The sequence below is a fragment of the Stegodyphus dumicola genome, chromosome X2 (assembly GCF_044657685.1).
Source record: "Stegodyphus dumicola isolate Sdum_Otavi_A_Nest chromosome X2, ASM4465768v1".
NCBI classification, from domain to species: domain Eukaryota; kingdom Metazoa; phylum Arthropoda; class Arachnida; order Araneae; family Eresidae; genus Stegodyphus; species Stegodyphus dumicola.
In genome coordinates, this window is record NC_140781.1 from 70651676 (window position 1) to 70674317 (window position 22642).

Below are 22642 nucleotides of genomic sequence, written 5' to 3' on the forward strand. Positions count from 1 at the left end.
TTCATTTTCAACTGATTTCACGTGAAACTGACGATTGCATTTTATCATGCCTATTACGTATTTCTACTTTAATTTGTCAAATAGAGAGTTCAGAATAAAAGTAGAAAATATGTAATTCATACTTTGAAGATTTGCTCAAAATAAAGGTAATTAGAAAATTCGAAGTTAAACTCAATTAAAAAAAAAGAATTCAATCTAGTTTTTGAAGACAGAAACTCATTCTTTTCAACAATAAATTTCACAGTCCATTCAAATGTGGATTTAATTTCCTCACTCCCTGTTCATATTTACTAGCGCATATATATATATATATATATGCGCTAGTATATATATATATATATATAAAACTATGTACCATTCTTTCTGGGAAATAATCACGTAGAAAACTTTCAAAATACATGTTAAAAAAATTCATTACGCACAAAAAACAACTCTTAAGAATTACTGTGCTCTCATTCTTAAGGAAAAAGATTTCCGCTTACAAAATAAATCGTACCTTTCGCTATCACTTCAGTAAAACTATAATTTCACTCACTTTCATGACATGTTGAATAGAGCTATTGATTACGGATCCATTATTTACAAAGACTGCGGTTCTTTTCATGGAGTAAGTAATATTCCAGTATTATCATTTTTCCTTGGGCAAATACAAATTTCGAATACGATATATTTAAGGGGAATTTATTTTTCATTTGATCAAAACCTTTGTCTGCTAAGCTATAAAAGCATACACAGGAAAAACAATCGTATTTTTTTAATTTTTAATCATTTTAGTTTAAAAGAATATAACGAGACAAGCCGGAAATATTCTAAATAAAATATATTAAAAATAATAAATTCTTACTTTTCAATTGTTTGAGAATATGTAAATTTGTTTAATATTAATTGAAGTAAATTAGATCCAGAAAATGTGAATTCATAGAGAGGAAGGAAATTGTTTATAAAGAATTATTGTTTGGAAATTAAGTGGTAGGAAAAGAAAGGAATTACCTTTGTGGCTTTTAAAATTACTTTGAAATAAATTAAACAACATTTTAAGCAAGTATTGATTTTGAAACTTTATACTAAATTTCTTTTAAATTTTTCATTTTATATTTTTTAATATTTATTTCATGAATATAAACATTTCACAAATAAATTTAATAATGATACACAGTACTTCCTTAAAAGATTTCATCAATTTCCTTATGAAACTACAGCATTTAGGAATTTTGTTTGCATGCTTTTGTTTGCTTCTTTGCCAAAGCACTTTTGTTTACATTTCTTATATCCTCCAAGGCAAGTTTAAGCGTGTATCTCATCACCATGCTGTGAAAGAATCGATAACAAAAAGCGATAACTCTGCGAAAGAGCCTTTTGAGAGTATAGGATTATATCGCTTTCCTGGCAGCTGTAATCTGTTTCCAAAAGATGAAAAATAAGTATCATACTACAAGTTGCATCTTTATTTTACTTCATGAAAATCTAAAACTGATAGATCTAAGAAACTTAGTACCTGTTCAGCCTGCCACTTTCTTAGAAGTCTTAGCTACACTTAAGAGGACCACCAGTGGTCAAGTGGCAGTTACTGAACACTGGTAGTTTGGTTCTGGATTCTAATCTTTATGAATAGGGTGACTGCATAGGAGTTTTCGTGGTTTACCCCAGGTGAAACGTGTATACGAGACAGTCCCGCGCGAAGACACTACCCCCTTAGGCAGATAGCACTCGAGTGCTTTGCCATAATCATATAAACCAAACCCTAGCTATACTTAAATTGCATTTTTACCTTACGTGTGTTATAAATGCAAGCGACGTCACCTGAATTTTAGTTCCAATTAATTAGTCCCAAGCGACAGGAGATTATAGAAAATTTGTTTATAAAATTATCCACTTATAACTTTGAATATTATTCCTTCCTTACTTAATTCCTTATTATTTGACCAAAAATATTTATTACAAAATTATACCAGTGGACATTTTCAGACTGAATTTTATTCAGTTTAATAAAATAAATAATTATAAAATAAGTGATATGCCTAAAATAACAGATCAATCCAATTTTAAAAAAATATTAGACCTTTAAAATCAATATTTTGTTCGACCAGCTTCAGCTCTCCAGGCAGAAATATCTGGCCTTAGCTTCGTATGCAATACTTTTTTTCATTCATTCGGTGTAATGTTTTGCTAGAATTTTAATATTGGTACGTTAAACATCTGTTTCATCGAGGGCATTTTTTTGCTGTTCTATTTCTCCAAAGACTATTGTGATGTTCACACCAACCATTCTTTAAGAATTTTAAGAGTTTGTGGTCTATAACTAGTAGCACCGTCATCGTAAAGCATAAATAGGTGATCGACCAACGGTCTCAAAAAAAAAAAAAAAAATATTTTAGAATATGTCTGTAAGCTCTATATTTCACAGTAGAGTGCACACGCTTCAGAAAGGATTCTTAAAATACTCTTTCTGAAGACATGCAATTGCAACACCTAAGATGCTTATTATAACAGGGGGAGATAACAGTTTTCACGGAAAATTTTCTTTTAATGTTATCTAATGGTAAGTCTGTGTTATCTACACAACTGATGTATAATATAACTTTCAATCAGGAAAGAATATTCTTTTCCATTTATTTCTCCCTCACAGTTCTTTCATTTTGGCTTAATCAAAGTGAGTTTTCCAACTCTGATAGCTCCACCAGTGAGCGTGTAATTAACTCCACCAGGTGACCGCTGAATACTTGAGTTCAAACCAGGGTCGATGCCAGGCAAACGATTTTGTTGAATGGTTGGTTTTCGTGGCTTTTCCAATGTGTAACATGAATACGAGCCAGTTTCCGTTAGAAATTTTTATACAAAGACATCTCCCCTTAAGCAGACAACCCTTTTATGCTTTATCATATTCAAATAACCAAATCAAACCTACTTTTAAGATACAAAGAACAGTAGTTTCTCGCTTTAGCAAATGGAACGATGCTTCACGCGTGTGCATTACGCAATTTTTCATAACAAAGCATGATAACCTTCGTCTCTTGGTGACGAATACCTACTTCATCCACACATAGTCAACTGTGCAGCGTTGAGTTGACTGTGTTTTACGATAAGAACATTAACAGAAATTTCTTACTATGTGCAAAAAATAAGTATTTAAATGATATTCATAGGCCAAAAAATAATATTTAGTATTATCTGAATTAATAATTACCGATATGTTATTCAGATAAGCCTTAAGTGTATTTGGGACTTTATTTACTCGAGATATTTAAATTACATAAGCGGAAATGGACGTACGTAACTCTTTTCACTCTTGTTTATGTTTTTGAATTGCTTATTGAAAGAATTTAAATGCTTTTTTAAAATCATACTGTAAGATGCAATAACAAATTTATCTTAAGTCATACTTTCCACGAAGGCATCTCTCACCCTAGTCAGACAGCTATGGAGTGCTTTGACCTAATCAGTTAAGGTGAGTTTATTTCACGGTCATTTGCTAATGTATTTTCGTTGATACAGTGGTACCTCTGCATACGTATTAATCTGTGCCAGATCATTCGACGTATAAATCAAATGAACTTTTCCAATAAGAAATAAAGGGGAAATAATTAATCAATTATTAAAAATTCTCCTTTTATAATGAAAATATCCTATTGTTTTATTACTCTAACTTAGCACTGCACATGATTCATGCAAGGAAACAGTAGGTAGATTATACGGAAAACTGCCTAAGATTTACCTACAACGGTTTTGCGTGACTTTTTCTAGTTCACACGAAAATAAAAAAGAAAAAAATCTGAAAGGTTTCAGATTTTAAATTGCGTCCAAAGAGGCGTTCTTTTTAATATTTTGTGTGTTACCTTTATTTATTAAATATAATGTTTTTCGCACTTAAACCATAAAATTCAGTTTAACAGCAGTATCGCAAAATAATTTGAAAATGAGCTTATCTTTAGAATTTCCGATACAAAGTCTCGTGCGCTGGAGATAAAAAAAAAATTTTTCGTACAGTGTTGTCATTGTTCGCTTTGAAATCATTTAATTTGTAATTAAAAATTCGTTGAAGAGTTACAAAATATGAAATCAATAATAGAACAAATTTCAAATTCAAATTAGGCCTTTCACATGCCCATATTCTATGGAAGATTATGTTACTTAAATTTTGATGGCTCTATGTACCGTTGTTTTACCACAGTGCAAGAAACATACATACATTCATGCAGATTCTCATTATTTAATTTCTTTAAATATTATACAGGGCAATAATATTTGGTGGCAACAATTTCAAAAGTGAGACAACGCTTATCGTGAATCGACGCAAAATGCCAAAACGAAATTAATAGTCTTTCTGGGCAAATTACCCCTTTGGACTAATAATAATTATATTCTTGCCATTTTTCTCCTAAGCATTTTGTTTTATTGCACCCGAAGCAACAGCAGTATAAGGTTCCATAGAGATCTTCTATTGCAAACTTATGGATCTACTCTCCCAAAGATATATTTCGTAATGGCACTTAAGCAAGAAATACTTTTTCTTTGTACGGAATGCTTTAATCCTTTACAAGCTTATGCATCTGGTCAAGTTTAGCATAGAACAATAGAATAAACTAAATGTACCCGATCTGAACACGTCGTATGCTTTAAGATTAGATTAACTAAGAGGCTGATTCAGGAAAAATCATCGATTGTAAAGTGAATTGATTCAATGCGACAAAAGCATATTTTAAAAAGAAACCTGATTGATAATTTTATGATTCTTCAGAAATTTCTCTTTTTCATTAAATGTACATCAAAGTAGAACAAGATTAATAGATAATGAATTATGCTCACATGAGTTCAGATAAATCATGAATCACACCTTATGATATATCATCGTTTCGCTGTTCGTGCAACTAAAAGAATTTGCATAAAATATTTGTAGATGAAAGAAGATTTCTTTCATTTCTTGTATTATTTGTGTCTCTGTGCTCGCAAATATCAAAAGTCATTCGAAATATCACTCATCTTTTTGAATTATCCTGAATTACTGTAATATCAACTAAACATATAGATCAAAATTAATATTTCAAATAGTTATCATGCATTTCCTAAAATAACTAAAACATCGAAGCACTCCGTGTATAGTACAGATGAAAGGACATCGTGTCTAACCACTTTCCTGTGTTCTAGTGTTTAGCTTCAGCGAATGCATGGGGAATGCTAAAACTCGAAAGTTTCCAGCATAAGTAGAAAGTGAAAAAAATGCAAAAAGTAAAAATGGAAAAACTGGAAGATAAGATACAGGATAAGACATAATTCAATATTCGAGCAGGTTAAATCACACAATATCTATGTCTGATGCCACTGAATCAGGTCATTCTTACAAACGTTAGCAGAAACTTTTTTGTGTTTTAAGATCTCTGAATTTCCTCTAAAAGCTTTCTAAGAGATAAGGGAAAGAAAGATTTGTCTGAAAAGATAGGAATAGCAGTAACCTGTCCAGAGATTAATCTTGTTAAAAGGACGCGAAGAAATATGCAGTTGGCAAAAGTCTTGACGATCTTTCTTTCATGCACATCTTACGTCGGATTCCTTTATCTGTAACTTAACAATGTGTGACTTGAATCTTTGATTCCTACAAGAAATTGGGTAATCATAGTGATTCCTTGCGCAAAGACAATAAAAGTGCGAGGAAATTTAGTGATTATATTCCGAATAAGACGTCTAGCAAGAAGAAGAGTACCATAATTCATTTCATTTGAGTAAAAGGTTTTCATCTTCGCTAATGACGTTAGTTTATGCGATTACAAAATTACACGACATTTTTTACAGATTTTAACACTAGGTATCTTATTTATTCCAAATCTCGTGCTTGATGAATATTATACTTGATGAATATTAATTAGAGTGTTCTAATGATTTTTGTAGCACAACGTATTTGCTGCACAGACATGAACTTCACATTTCTATTTATTACATTGAGCTGTACAGAACTCTAGATACTATATGAAATAATACCTCCATGTGAACATTGGGTTCACCGATAAAACGGCTGTTTAACAGAAAGCACAATATGAAAGTAAATTTCATTTTTCCTGTAACATAAAGAAATATTAACGGCTAAATTATTTAAATCCTACCTGAAGCACAAAGAAAATTCTAGAAACTTAACTGAAAACATTTATATGATCTTTAGGAAAAAGACATTAAGAAAACGGTATTGCTCTATTGTAGTGTTCTGGATATTAAATAATTTTGTCTTTTACTGGCAATGATCGTACTTTAATTCGGATTTGCATTTACCGGAAGAACAGATGATACCCGCATCAAGTAAAATATAACACATGCACCTGAGAAGATAATAAAACTGTCTGTTTATCAACAGATTTCTCTTCCATTCCCCCTTTAAAAAAACAGTGACAGTAAAGCATAGCAAACACTTTTTACGGGAGTGCAAAGTGATCTTGGCACTCAACCAATCGATCCCATCCTTTCTCGAAAATTGGACACTCCATCATTCCGCTTGGTTGCATTCTGGCTATAATTTTCAACATTTGACACGTCAACGGAAAGACAAAGATCGTGTAATTTCAAGCAGGATAACGGGAATTTTTGTTTCCCAGAGTATATCACTTACGGCAAGTGGTAGGATTACAGCTTGGGCTTCATTCATCGTTGCATTTTCCATGTAAATACCAGTTATGTTGAGCAATAAATAATTTCAAAAGATTTAGCTTTAAAGAAGGCCCGAAAGGCGAGAATAAAGGCTACATTTCCACTTCCTCAAAATATCAATTTTATTTAGTGCAACTAAGTTAACAAATTGAATGAATCAACATATTTGATTTTTGATATTTCTGATAAATTGTGTAACACTGCAAATGTAAACACTACTTAGATATGAATCTTTGTCTGATATGGAAAAAAGGTTCCGTTTGCCTAGAAACATTCAGACAAAAGCAATGATTAAAGTTACTCACAGTTTACTCATTTCATACTGAGACGAAATTAACTAATTACGTTTTAACAAATTTAGACTGTATTCTGTAACACTTTTTGTAATTTATATGAATGCTACTAAAATGTGCGTTTCTTGTGTCATTGTTTGCTTAACATGCATTTGAAATATTTATCAAAAATATGTTGATTGATATAATTTTAAGACCATCAGGTACTTGTGTATCCCGTCGACCGTAAAAGTTGGCTAATATCGAACCATAAAAGTTAGATCAGATACCGCCAAAGTTGCGCCAGTCACTTCTGCAGAAACCTGAAGGAATTGACGAACCTTTCTTTAATAAACAATCAGTAGGACCTGCTTCGTGGAAAGCTTTCATCGATTTTTACTATTTGTTAGGCCCTCCAGTTCTACCGAAAGCTCTGTTTAGAATGCTATGAGTACAAACTTCTGGCAGGTAATTCTTCCAATATTCTACTGTTTTGCCTGCCATATTCAACTAAGAATATTATACACACGCTTTGTTTTGGTGGTATGATCCCATAACTTTGAAAATAAATACTTGTTGTTCTGTAGAAGGCAAGCCCCAAGTTTTAATAATTTTTAAATGCAAGGTAAAAATACAACAGTTAGGTTAACTGCTTGTTCATTAAAGCAAAACGTGGCTTATCGAAAATTAATCGGGTTTACATCTAATGAAAGCGCAGATGTTGTGAGTGTGTTGTTAGGTCACGCTTATCCATAATTGGAGCTAAATCGTTCTTCCTGGCAACAGTTTCACGATCAAAGGGATGATACGTCAGTATCAACATACGTTCTAGTTATCACCACAAACTTCATCATACGTTGCTCGACAATTAATTCAATGTATTGGTTCTCTTCACCCAATATCACGACTTCTCAGGTATGATCGACCTGAAGCGTAAACGTGTCACAAATCAAAGTCTTCGTGAGTGGAATCGAAACAGGATTTTATTAATTCTACTAGCTAAGGACCACTTTGACATATTTTGAAATTGTTTACTTTCAAAAATTAGAAATGTCTTCCTTCACAAGAGATTGTTCATACAGTAAGCCCCCCTTAATACGAAATCATTTAAAGCAAACACTCGATTAATGTGAACAAAATTTCGGTGTATAAGATCTTACGGGAAGTTTTGCAGGTTAACACGAATTACGAACTGTTTTTAGTCCGTTGCACCATTAGCTTATTTAATTTAACATGAACTTTCAAAGTGTTTCATATTTTTTCCTGTTGTATTTCTACTAGGGCCGCATTCAGAAATATTCCGGCACGTTTAATTGAAAACTTCACAGAGTACACTGTATTCTTTAAAACATAAGCAGCACATGTAACACTGCTAAACAATCGCGATCATCGCGCCAACAGTGAGCTTTAGTCACGTTAACAATGATCATAAATTAAAAAAATGCAATTCTTTTATCAGATGTTCTTTTTTATTCTTTAAAAAGGAAGCTAATACAACTATTGTTAAGTCCTGAATAATTCAGAATTAATCATGTAAAATTACTTGCTTGTCTTTTGGACGAGTTATTACCTTCTCGTTTTCCTAAAACTCAGTATGACACAGCATACCAAATGAATAATTCCAGTTAAAATTTAAATGATTGCATTTGCAATAAAATATTTATATATATTTACTAGACTGTAGTTTAGCTACATATGTATTTTCAGCGCTCACCATCATGCCTTTATTCTCCGAAAGTTCTAGAGGCCCTGTTCGACAGACCTGTAGATGACACTCTGATAGCTTTCAGGCCGTAACAACTAATGTTAAATTGCAAGCAGTGCGAGACTGATTCATGGCCAAGAAGAAGAAGACGGGCATAAATAGTAAATCCGCAAAAAAATTTTTAAATACTTAAGGAAGTAGACCATGATGCATTGCAGAAATGTACTACTGCCGAAATGCATGGAATTGCCAAATCTACCTTACATCATACTTAAAAGTCGTGAGAAACTTCTTTAATGCTGCTACATCGGATTTCGGGAAAACATCTAAGCGACTTCGCAGTGCTAAGTACGAAGATCTGTTAAGTGTACCTATAATTCTGTCAAAAGCCAACCGGAATCCCCCAAAATTTAGATATTCAAGATTTCGGTTGTTCCACTGGTTGGCTGTACCGATTATAAAAGAGACACTCAATTTCATCAGTGATTAAACGTAGGCCTCGTGTGATGTCTGCGATATGGACGAAACTAGACTTTTTTTTCAATATTTTTCCAAGTTGTATCCTCGTACTAAAAGGTGACCAGTGTCATTGTGTAGAGCACAGAAAAACCAAGTTTACCTGTTGTCCTTCTGTATAATGCAGACTGCAGTTATAAACACCATTTTCGGAGGATCAGTATGTCCGAAAAACCACCTTATTTTAAAAACATTTGTCGTACCTTAACTTTTATCTACATTGTTGCTAATCATCTCGTAAAGTGGCTTCTACATTTTAATAGCCTAATGGTGGCTAAGAGTAGGCGTGCTCTTATGATACTGGGCAGATATACAGCCCATAGCATATATGATCAGAACTTAACTAACGTAAAGGTTCACTTTTCCCGTCCAAATTCAACAAGTCGTCTTCAGTCTTTAGATCAAGGCATTACTGCAGTTACTGAGCTGTCTTATGGCAAGTGACTTGTGAGAGCTTGCAATTGGCGCTGATGAAATGGAAACGAAACCACCAGCTTGGAGTGTGTTTGATGCAATAAAAGCTATCGCTGCAGCCTGGAAATCCGTGTTATCCCAACATTTTACAGAACCGTTTTAGCAGTGTCTGCAGATGTAAAGACGCTAATCTTTTGACGAGTTAGATGGTGACATCGATACCACTTCACCTCAAGAATGGAATAATCTATAAGGCGCTGCGAACCCCGATGTTAGTTTTCAGCAGTTTATTAGTGCATATGATGATGTTACTGTGTGTTCCCCAACGGAATCTGAGGTACAAGCAGCTGTTTTTGAGGTGGAAAAAATGTCATCAGAAGGAAAGTGAGAAGGACAGTACCATTCCGCCCACTAATCAAGATATGTTACACGCCTTGGACAGTTTCGAACATTTTGCTGAAACATGCAAATGATCGCTGGATTTGCGTAAGCCATCAGTACAGTTGGCAATGAAGTTAACAGGCACTTTCGTTATAGTTTGTGACAGAGGCAGTATACAGAAATGTTTCACCAGCAAATGATTTGAGAGTGCATGTTCTCAAGTTACAGTACAGTAATTAATGTAGTACTGTAGTGTTCTTTCTGATGGCATACATAATATATTACTGTATTTATGTAAGTATGCACTGTAAATGGTTAATATGCAGAAGAAATTATCACAAAAATAAAATTTGAGTCCCCCACTTAACACGATGTTTCTAACACGCGGTCTTGATTTTTTTTGCTCCATTGAGATTCGTGTTAAAGAGGATTTATTGCATTAGAACTATAGGCAGACATATGAAGAAAAGCGTTATTGGAACACGCTTAACTGAAATTGAAACATTTGAGTTCAGTCTGCTATTGATAATAGCTTTTCATCAGATATTCATTTAAAAACATATTCGAACAAGCTACTACAATGTTTTAAGGATGAAAAAAACTTTTTGAATACTATGAACCTAAATTGCTTTCAAGACTAAAGACTTCCAAATGCCTCATAAGGTATATTCTCTCTCCCTCCAGCATGTCATTGTTGTGTAACGGTTGACTACTCAGTGCATATTCGAGAATTTCAGATGCCAGTCCCGGTGAGGGCATTGCACATTTTCCTCGTCTCTTGCTTTAAAAAAAAAAAAAAAAAAGAGAGAGACTAATGACTCTACAGTTTTAACAGATTTTTTTCAAGTCCTCTAAAACAAATATTTCGTACGAAAAGTTTTCATTAAATTTAGTAATTAAAATATAATTAACAATAATTTATTTCGTAGCAAATTTCAAAGTCAGAAGTGTTTGCACACGTTGTAAAAATATGCTAAGCAATTTTATTTTCATACGAAACTGATTTTCCTAATTTCGCCAGCCTTGTTTAGAACTTCTTTCTGCCTATTAAACGCAACTTATGCAACGAACGTTCGATAAACCTTTGAAATCAGTATATTTTATGGTGATTTTTATAGAACCGCACCCACTCTATTCATAATGTTAAAATATTTTTCATAATATATCTCTACCTTGCTTTAAGAAACTTTATAATTGAAAGTACACATCTAGGATGAATGTTCAAGGAAGTAAAGGCACCTTTTTCTGAAGCACTTACTAAAAACTATTATAAATGACTAAAGAGACGCGTCATTCAAATTCTTAAAAGTGGGCTAAAAATCTTGCTTGATATAAAACTGTAGAGCGATTAGGAAGTTACCTGAGCAAGAAACATGAAAAATAAACAATGCCCTTGCCAGGTTTCAAACTCTCGACTGCTAGCCGGACATGCTTCCAGTTACACCACGGAGGTATGCAATAAGCAGTGAGAAAATATAACATAACTACAAAGAAGAATAAAAAATGAACAAAAGCATGAAATTAGATGAAATTAGATTAACGTTCATGATATAAATACATCAATGCAACTTACTCAGCTAAGAATTTCTTCGTCCTCCTTTTGCTAAGTTTTTCTTTTAACTAAAAAGAAAGAAAAAAGTGTATTACTTTTATTACCTGTGTAAGGCATCCAAATACACCAAATGTTTGAGTGTTTTTAGGAAACTTTAGTTTGTTTAACTCATTAGCCGCTGGTGTTGCGTTGACGCAACGGTCAAAATAAATGAGTATATAAATATATAACCTAAGATATTTTATACCAGTAGATGATTTTGTGTAGGGGATATTATGAAGATTATTTCTGTAAAAAAATATTTGCCTTCAACAATCATTTTGTTTATAATAATTAATCTCATACTTTAAGCAAAATTTAAGCAAAATTTTCGATCGGGTATTTTTGCTGAAAATATTTAACAAAAGAATCCCCGTCTTTATGAGTGATCTATTTTTAGTCAATGTCACCGTTTATCAGAATATTACATCAGTCAGATGTTTATATTTGTGTTGGGAAGGAAGGGAAAACAGGTGTTACGTTGACGCAACGTCAGCAGGAAACGGGTAGTCAATCCCCTTTTTCACTCATTCCTTTCGATGTGCTGGTTCATGGTTTGGTTGTTTAAAAATGCCTACAACGAGCTATCTTACATTAGAAGAAGCCCTTTAAAGATTTTTTTTATGAAGAAACAGATGATGATAATGTTAATAATGACTAGAATGAAACTGATATTGTTGTTGTTCCCCCAGAAATTGCAGAGGCTAGTGACAAAGAAGAAAGGAATGGCAATGTTTTAAATAATGATAATGATATTTTACCAAATGATACTGCTGGGGAAGTTGAAATTCACGTAAGAAGTAAGTTTCAGCCTTCTAAAAGCAGTTATAGTCATACTAAAAAGTTTAAAAACAGAAGACTGAAATCTTGAAGTGGATAAAAAAGGAACTGTTAGTTATGTTTCAGGAAGAACATGAAGAAAGAGATAGAAGAGAAATTATAAAAGACAAAACACAAGGTAAAACTAGTGAACAGATTTTCGATTTTCTTTTTGGTTTAGACATTTACTCTCTTCTCGTTGAACAGTGAACAAGACGAATATATACGCTCAGAAAAAAAAAAAAAAAAAAGCCCAGAATTTATTGCATCTGAAGCCTATATGAGAAGATTTATTGGAATATTATTGCTTACAGGATATCATTCTTTACCTCAAGAAAAAATGTATCGGTCTTTTGATAAGAGCATTTCTGTTCCTGTTGTATGAGAATTGATATCACGTTTGCAGTACAGGAATATGAAGCAGAATTTGCATTTGACAATACTGATAAATTATATGAGGTGAGACAGTATCTAAACTTACTAAATATCACCACTTTTTACTACTGGAAATATAAAGTCTCTTTTAAATTTCAGACGCGAGAATGCATTATTTCTTTCGCAAACTCCTACTGAGAGTGTAGAATTAGCCAGAAACAGATCAGCAACAGGAAGACCTACTAAATTCAGCATTCAAAAACCATTGCATGGAGATGGTAGACATTTTATCGTAAAGTCCGTTGATGACAAAAAACTTTGTTGTAAAGAGTACCATAGCCAGACTGTTTATAGATGCAAAGTATGTAATGTAGCTTTACATCATGATTGTAATCAAGCGTTTCAAGCTTGAATCTTTCAAATGAAATAATCTGTATTTGTAAAAGAAATACAATGTATATTTTAATATTAAATTAATTACAAGTAAAGTGATTTGTAAAACGTTATACAGCTAAAAAGTAATCCTGCGCTCCACTCAAAAGAAACATCACACGAGTACAATCCTACTCACTAAACATCCGTAGTCTTATTCCGCTGACGTTGCGCGAACGCAACACTCGCTTTTTCCACAGGTAAGCGCATTTTTTTTTTATTTTCAATGTATATTTATGTTATAAATGCTTAATTTAATATTTGTTATTATTTTCATGAGAAAAGAAGCATTCCTTGTAGTTTTGGCGGTTAATGGGTTAACTTGAATCTACATAATGGAATTTAATATTAACACATAAATTCACAATCATAACAAAGGTTAATTTTTCAAAAACACGTTAAACATTATTCATTATTTTACTTGATGTTAACATGGTTGACAAAAATTAAAAATAAAGCTCATATGGAAGCAGAAAGCAATATTATGACTAGCAAAAATTTATATGAAAGTCAAGTCTAAAGTGAATAGAATTTTCTCAAGTCTGAAAATTAATAGCTCCGAACTTAAGAACTCCACCGTCTTTCAGTATTTCTAAATGATCAAATGAGAATTTTAATCACGACATATTTATTTATTAACATGCTATGATATGATAACGTATACATCATTTGTTTCGCATTTCACATTCTCCTTTTCTTCACTTTACGTAAAAGCAGAAAATAAATTCTTTATCTACTAAAGAAACTAAAAAGAAAGAAACTCAATCATGACAGATTACTAATTCTGTGATTCTGCTATGCAAATAGTAAATACAATGTCATGCATGCTTCAAAATTCGTTATGTCATTGGCAGAATGATAATAGAATCTTAATTGCCACGAATTCTGCTACTCATTAGTATGGTATTAACCATAAAGTAGACAACTTTGTAACCTATTTTTACATATGGGGGGTACATTAATTCAAAACAGAAACCAATAAATGGATAGCTATATATAAAGTAATAAAATTTATGAATGGCAGAGTAAAATAGTTCGAGCTTAAAACGCTAATGCAACTTAAAATAGCTTCCCCACTTTAATATTATTTATTTATTTATTGTGATTAAAGCAAAAATGAATATGTTACCGGCATTTTATGAAAGCCGGAATTATTCTGTAGAATACCTAGGCATTTTGTAGAATGCCAGAAACTGGCCGGGAATGCATATACATTTTCTAGGCATTCAAATGACAATCAATGTCAAATGACAATCCTGCGAAGTGCGAAATACATCTCCGATTCATTTTCAATATCCATAAATTTGATACAATCATACGTAAGCAATACATAATACATACATTTAATATATTTATATATAATCAGTACATAATCTATTGATTTTACACATTGATTCCATACATTTCATTTATTTTCCTACATTGTTACCTTTAATACGAAAGGCACATATTTTGTTTTGTACAACTTTCATTTCATTTATGCATTTTGAATGACAATCTTTCCCCACTTTTTTTTGAAAAATAACATTTGTATTTTTGAGAAAATGCTATTTTGTTGAATAGCATTTCATACATTGTCGGTAGCAAAGGCCGGTAAGGTTTTCATTTCATTTGAAAATTTTCTCTTCAGCTGTAAATCATGTATTTTGTACGGTATGGAGAAAGCTAAAGTTTCAGAACATAGATTTTACACTGTATTATATCATTGTATACTGTATGATTTAGTTCAAATGATTCACAATATTATTAATTATAATATCGTTAACTGTATATCTAAATGTGTCATAAATAGTTTCAGTTATTACAGAGAAGAAAATTGACCTTTGAAAGATATTTTTAATAATACACATTTCTTTGTATTACATTCATCGAGAAGTAAAACTTATATTTTCATCTGACTTCTAATAACTGTAACTATTTGGGTGAAACTGCAATCTTTTAGAAAATGCATTTTATGGTGCTACGATAAAGATTACTAAAGATAAAACTTAATGACTTTTCGACTAAAAGTAATTAACACATTTATTCGAAATTTAATTTAACTGGATCTATGTCAAGAAACATCAGTTAACTTAATTAACAAGTAAGCGAAAATATCATAGTAAAATTCATCAAGAGTTAAAATTCACATCCCACTGCAATCTTGGGAATACTAGCAAAAATCAAACACCAACAGTATAAAATGCACTGAGCGTAACAATATGAACAGAAACTACCCGCAACTTGTAGATCGAATAAATGCCCAAATGCAGCTAAGGTTTACTCCTTAGTCCTGCAGTAAGATTAAACGTTAATTATCTCCTTAACTACATCTCATTTACCTATTTACTTACCTTTCATTATTTACACGAATTTACCCACCAACGACCGAGTTGTAGAATAGCTGAGCATTAGTAGTTCGTTAAGAGTTCAGCGGGCTGGCTGTATGGAATGTTTCGCTGTTATTCCCATGTGTAACGTGAATACGAGCCATTTCTTAAAATATCATCCACGAAGGCATCCCTACCTATAGGCAGATAGCCTTTGATTGCATCTAATAGAAATTTAAACATTGCAAAAGGTGAAACATAAGTAAAAGTTTTATTAAAAAATAAGTGTTGCACAATTTGAATTACTAGATACTATGTCAGATCTAAGAGATCCAAGAATTACCTTTCAACGACACACAAATGTGGCATCTTATCCCCTATCAAAACCAAATCCCTCCTTTTCCAGTACCGTTATTTCTCAGTATCGCATATCGGCAATAGATGAGTGTAAACAGCTTATTAGTAAGTTGCCAAACTACTAATTGGCCCACTATTTAAACTAAAATCTAATTTATATTGAGGTGATGGATAATGGAAAAATATACGGTACAGAAAAGAATAATAATAATATTTAAATAAGTAATGTGTTGGCTAAAATAAACTTTACACATTTTCCCGTTTTATTGTCGAAATGTTTCACGTATGTATTTATTTGATTATTATTTATACAAAGTAAAGAGCAATACTTTTATAGCATATCTTTTTAAAAATTGTTGTGAAAACAGAATATTTTAGATGAAGAAAATTTCATTTTCTAGTATGTTTCAGGTTTCGTTTAGCGTACAGATCCCTCTTCGTCAGGAGCAATAAAATTATGAATTTCAGAATTGTCTTGCTTCTGATGAAGTCTGTACCAGATCGTCCTCGAAATCGATACTGATTCAGTTAAATCTACGCTAAACACAAAGTTGTTCCTTTGCCTAATTTGATGTAACTCTAGATAACTCTATACGCGTAAGGCAGATAATATCGATTCGGTACTATATAAAAATCAGCAGAGCACGCATCTATGACAGTAGAACAATTGGAATCTCTGTAGGCACTATAGTGGCCACTAAAATGCCCACAGAGAACTGGTAGTGATCTCAGGCACTATAGTGAAAATATGTTCCTGGGAAGCTGACAGAGCAGTTCCTTTCTAACTTTCAAATAAATCGATTTCACCTTAGATGCTTTAACTAAGATTCGATTTCTCAATATTAATACCTACACATTAATTACTCTCACCCCAAACAATTAGTTTACATATTCAATAAAAAATGATATTACATTTTTACCACCTTTTTCCAATACCGTTATTCCAAGCTGTGAACGAAATCGTCATCGAGATAGAAATTTAACCAGTGGCAAACGTCAGTAAGACTCAGCGCAAAAACTTACGTCTCGATTAGTGGGAGTAACTAAACTGCGCAAGATCAAATCCACGTGAATAAAACCGCACATAGTTTTTATTAATATAAAATGTATTTATTTATTTAATTACAATAAATGGACTAGATGAGTTTGTTTTTTCTTATCTCAAAAAGTCTGCTTATATATTTTATCTTTACTTCATTTGTTCATTTTATTTGGTAGATTTCTGCTTTCTGATTAAATGGTTAGATGTAATGTTTGGATGATAAATATATAAATTTATTTTACTTTATTTATTTTTATTGATATTTATTTATTTGCTATATGTATGTGAAAATGAAACATATTATTAAGTTCCTCAAGAGCTATTTTAACATTATATTGCTAAGATTCATTATACATATTGATTGACTAACTATACATTTTGATTACGCCCTGAGAAACTACGATGCATAAAAATGAGGGCAGAGGAGATTAGTTTCGACAAAACATAACTCAGTTAATTAAAGCAAAATAAAGCCTTTAAAGTATTTTGCTTTTCATTTAAAGCATTTCATTAAGCGAACTGTGCAATTACTATATTTGATTTGATGAAATGTCCAATATTCTTTGAATATTCATTCACATATAGAGTTCCCTAATTATTACCAGACGACCTGAGGATGAGCAACAACGAGATATTTATTAGATTATACTAGAAGGACCTCATATCGTACACTTGAGAAAGCATAATACCTTACCTGCCAGAATATCATGATTTCATTTTATGAAGTGAAAAGCTTTACTTGCTTTATTAAATAAAGCAAAATATGCTTTTGAATTCGTAAATTGCGGCAGCTTTACTCTTCTTAGTTATTATATGCAGTCCAGTTTGCGGGGGGGGGTTGGACTCTGTGATTAAACACGAAGAAAATTTAAAATAAAATAGAGAATGGCAGACAAGTAGATTAAATACAGGAAAACATTTTAAAATTTTAAGCGTAATGCATTTTAATGAATTTACTAGCTAAGTCTCTTTAAAAAAAATTTTCTCTCTTCAATGACATTTTCAGTTTGTTCTAAAAAAAGCAAATTCAACTTATTTTAAAGTGGATGCCATCTCTTGAGTTTTTGTTTTTGGCTGAGATTAAACTAATCCAGAGACCTATAGCAGTTTTTTCCCTGCGGTGTGTAAATGCATAAAATAGAAACATGGCACATAACAATACATAATTTCTCTCTTCCCTTGCGAGACAGTTTAAATTTAATTTCCAATTATATCGGGAGATGTTGGTTAATAACTTGCGTTAAAATACAGTCTGCGAGGTTAGTAATTGCTTTACAGCAAAAATAAAATTATTTTGAAAACGCGAGGCACGTAATTTCATAGCGCTTTCGAAATTTAATTCTAAAAACTTGGGTAAGATTTTATTGTAAAAGATAAAAAAGGAAGAAGGAAAAAAAAAGGGCTAAGGAAAACAGAATGGCTGATATTTGACTTTTTTGATTTATTGTTTGTGTGTTTGCTTCATGTGTATTTGCGTGCTTCGGTTTTCCGAAAAAAATATCCCGTGAGAAATCTAGAGCAATTTAGTTGTCTGTGGTGGGAGTACTAATACTCCCGATTGCAACAGAACACCAAAAGTGCAAGTACAAAGAAGAAATTTTTCTTTAAAGAATTTATATTCTATTCTTATAAATTAATAGAACGTATGTCATATACTTTTTGCATTAGAAATTCAAAGTGTTTACTTTTCATAGAACATTACTTTTGATTTTTTTTTTTTTTTTTTTTTTGTAAATATTACTTTACTTACGCTTTTCCTGAATTCCAGCTAGGAAAATGGAATGTAGCATTTCAATCATTGATTTTCAGAGTATTTCGAGATAATTAATTTCTTAGCTATATGTAACGTTTTTATTTATAATGAAAAATTAAAAAATTAGGGCAAGTTACTCTTAATATAATAACTTTAACTGCATAAAATACAATATGCATGTAATTTGAATATTTTGGGATATTGAAATTTTCGTAACTTCCATAAAAATCTACAATAATTACAAATTTTCAACTTTGTCGTTTCTGTCTGGTGTTTAATTAGAGATTCTCTACTTCAACAAAGAGGCATATTACCCTCAGATAACTTCACTAATTTTTAATGCCCTTATCTTTTATAACATGCGTATCACATGATAGCAGGCGGAGTTGGTCCTTACCCTGGCGTTAACCATACGAAGATAGCTACCAACCCGCAAAATATATAATCTACGCCATGTGCCGGTCGGCAGAATATGAACGTTAGAAGTACAGAAGAGTCACACACACACACATATATATATAGTTAGATTTTTTGACTATGAATATCTGATTATGAGACACTAAACAAGGTATGTAAGCTGAGAAAACACTGGCAAGTTTTCTATAGCCGTTCGTTGTCAGCCCGTCGACGAAATTCAGCTTGCGATTTTCATGCCTTGAAAACGCGACCTGAGATATATATTAAATTTACATATAGCTTTGTTCTACTGTACGTATTTTAACCAAAAATGGGACTTTCCTGAAATAGCAAGTCGAATTGTTTTTTCATATTTCAATTCTACGACTCATATTATGCGAAAACTCCAAATTTTGTACAAATCGTAGCAAATGTTTTCTGTTTTAATTAGTATTAATTTTAACCCCGAAATATTAATTGAATTTGGTATACATTCTATATCTCCTTTTTTAAAAACACTTACTTGATTTCTTCTTTCTCTATTCGGGTATGTAGGTTCAATCTTTTCTCAATATAGGTTCCATCCAAATAAAATTCACACATTTTCTTCTGATTTATGTTAAACATTGGTATTTTTAAATAGTTCTTGCAAATTTTTCGAAACAAGTTTAAACAATAACCTACGAAATTTTTAACATCCTAAAGTAGATATATTTCTAGACAAATCTGCAAAACGTTAGAGACACTTATTCAAACAATCGAAGATATAACGTGAATTTATATAGTGGCAGGCCTTGAAATTTGACATCTTTTTCATAACGATAAATGTGGGTTAAGGAATATTTGCAATATTTAATCAATTGCCACAACTATTTTTGATTTTAAATTAGTTAATTAAAACAATCGTCAGTCCACCAGCTTTGCAATAGGAGCCAATATCAAGTTTATGAATGCAAGAAATATTCGACCTTAGCTCGATGAGTGAAGGTTTGGTATGAAAATGTGTTAGGATGTTTAACGAAAGGTGAAGAAATGTCTGCAACAAGGAGTGCAGTTGACGCCCGATGATTTTTATTGTTTTGATCACCGAAGAACTGGTGAGCTACATCGAACGAAAAAATCACTCCAACAGGCGATTCACGATTTCTGACTTGTTAATGCATTTTCAAAACATTTCACGATCAAAATGATTAAAAAACTTCACGATCATTCAAAACGTTACACAAAATTGCGACTGAAAGTTTGCACTAGAAAAAAACTGGGTCCGCGATGGGTGCCGAAAACACTAATGGACGTAATAAACGGAAACGCATGGGAGCAGCCTTGGAGATTTTGCAGATTTATGTGACAGAAGGAAATGACATTTTGAAAAGGATTTTCAAAGGCGATGTAAACTGGATTTGTTACGAGACACCTGAAACGATCACTGCAATGGCATCAAACTGGTTCCCCGAAGTCTAAGAAAGCAAAGCCACCCATTTCTTGAAAAATCACATGCACCGTGTTTTGGGACTGTTAAGCAATTTTGTTAGTGAACTGGACGGGACTAGGCGTAACAATTAACGCTACAGCTTAATGTGAAACACTGAAGAAGTTACGGCGCGATACACAACGAAAGGCGTAAGTATTGCTTCGTGCATCACAATGCGCGACCACATACTGCACGCGTAACGACGACGCTGCTTGATTTATTTGCCTGGGAGCAATTCTGACACCCTCCTTATAGTCTGAACCTAGCTCCATCCGATTTCTATTTGCTTTCTAATCTCAATTTCTTGCTGGCCACCGCTTTGCAAGTGATGATGAGATCAAGGTAAACGTCCAGAACTCAGATTCAGGTCACAGGGGCCCGAATCCTATGAAGCTGGGATGTTGCAGTTAGTGCACTGGTCTGATACATGACTTAATTATCACGGTGAACATTTCGAGAAAGTTTAAATTGTATAGATTATCTGTAATAAAGTACAAACCAAAGACATTTATAATCTCTTTTTTAATACACAAACATTACTTACTTTGTAGACTTAGGATTCTTTAGAAGCAGGAGATGAGAAAAATAAGCAACGCCCTCGCCGTTAATCAAACCACGGACCTCTGGAATACGCGCCCAGCATGGTGACCCCTACACTACGAAGGCATGCTAAGAAGGCGGGAGAAATACCTTCTCTCCCCCTTTTAAAGCGCGACTGGTGTTTAGGGGACCCAATCGCCAAATCCTGGGTGTGGAGAATCATCATCCACCACCATTTTAATTCGGGCGCCAGTGTAGAGACATTAGGATTTTTTGGAAGCAGGAGATGTGAGAAATGAGCAACGCCCTTGCTTGAAATCGAACCACGGACCTCTGGAATACGCGCCCAGCGTGCTGCCCACTACACTACGAAGGTATGCTCAGAAGGCGGGAGATATACTTTATAACATTCTAGATGAGCTATGTAGTATGTACTATGATACATTAACCTATTGTTTTGAATTTGTGTATAAGGATACGCTTTGCACCCTTTTGTACCACTCTGCTGCATGTTACATCTCTCTTTCCCTGCGATTTCTGTGCACTGTGAAATCTTTCGCCCAATATAGCTGCTCAGGATTTAAAAAAAGACTTTCCGAACTCATAAATACTGGTGCATTTAAAGTACGCAACATTTTTTGTCCGTTTGCAAAGCATGCGAAAAAGCAAGCTTGCTCTGCAAGCAGGCTTTGAAACTCACGTCACTTCGCTAAACTCTTTTCTATTACCTAAAATGTAAATTGCGTATATAGAAGTATGGGAGCGTATTTAGCATACCTAATGTTGTACCATTTTCTGAAGAATTGTTCCCGTTCAAACTAAAACTGATTTTCGCTAAACTAAACTGATTTTCGCTCCAGTCAAACTTACGCAGTAGCTTTTCTCAGCCATGACTAAACACATTTAGCGGTTTCATCTTCCGCTAAAAATATAATGGAAATTTATTAGCAAGTTAAACTCATTTGGAATAAATAGACAACATAACTTTAAATTACTAATTTTGATTTAGATACATCCCCTTTCGCTTCGCGTCACTTTTCCGGCAGTAACCGGAATGAAAACACTCTTACCTAATCGCTGTGCAGGATTAAAAGAAAACACTATGATGTTATACTACGGCCACGATCTACGCGCTCTCTTTTCCAGCGTATGCTTGCTAGTTAAAGGACGTCTCTTGCTTGGATGCTTCTATTCATTATTTAAAATGTAATGCTTCAAAATCAAAATTAGGGATGGAGTTTGCTGCCATAATGCAGTGCCATATCATGTATCTGAATAAAGTAATCAACAAGTGATAAATATATGTTCGGATTATTAAGTCTTCAAAAGTTACTACTACGTAATCGACATTTCAGTGATCTTCTAACTTCAATCCACTAGCGAATGCAAAATAATTGGTGTCTTTCCTAGCCAAGCACTCGTCTAGTACGAAATCTGCAACGAACTTAATTATCATCACATGTGTGTATTGTATTACACTAGTGCCGCGCTTTGTATTGGTTGTCTTTGCATGCTAAGGTGGATAACTTATAGGGAATATTATGTATACTCTGTTATATAGTATAACTTCTGTAACAGATCATTCAGTACTCTAAACATATCTTCAGGTAATAAACTAAATTTTTATTATTATTGTAAGTCA

At 32.8% G+C, this 22642-nt stretch overlaps 1 protein-coding gene across 5 annotated transcripts in view; it reads right to left on the reverse strand.

Annotated features, from left to right (window-relative positions):
* LOC118192271 (atrial natriuretic peptide-converting enzyme-like) overlaps positions 1-22642 on the reverse strand; it is a 1449396-nt gene that overhangs the window by 1135775 nt on the left and 290979 nt on the right. For all 5 annotated transcript variants that reach the window (XM_085809975.1, XM_085809976.1, XM_085809972.1 and 2 more), the window contains exon 2: positions 11489-11535. The gene's annotated coding sequence lies outside the window, so the exon portion shown is untranslated. The remainder of the gene's footprint in view (positions 1-11488; positions 11536-22642) is intronic.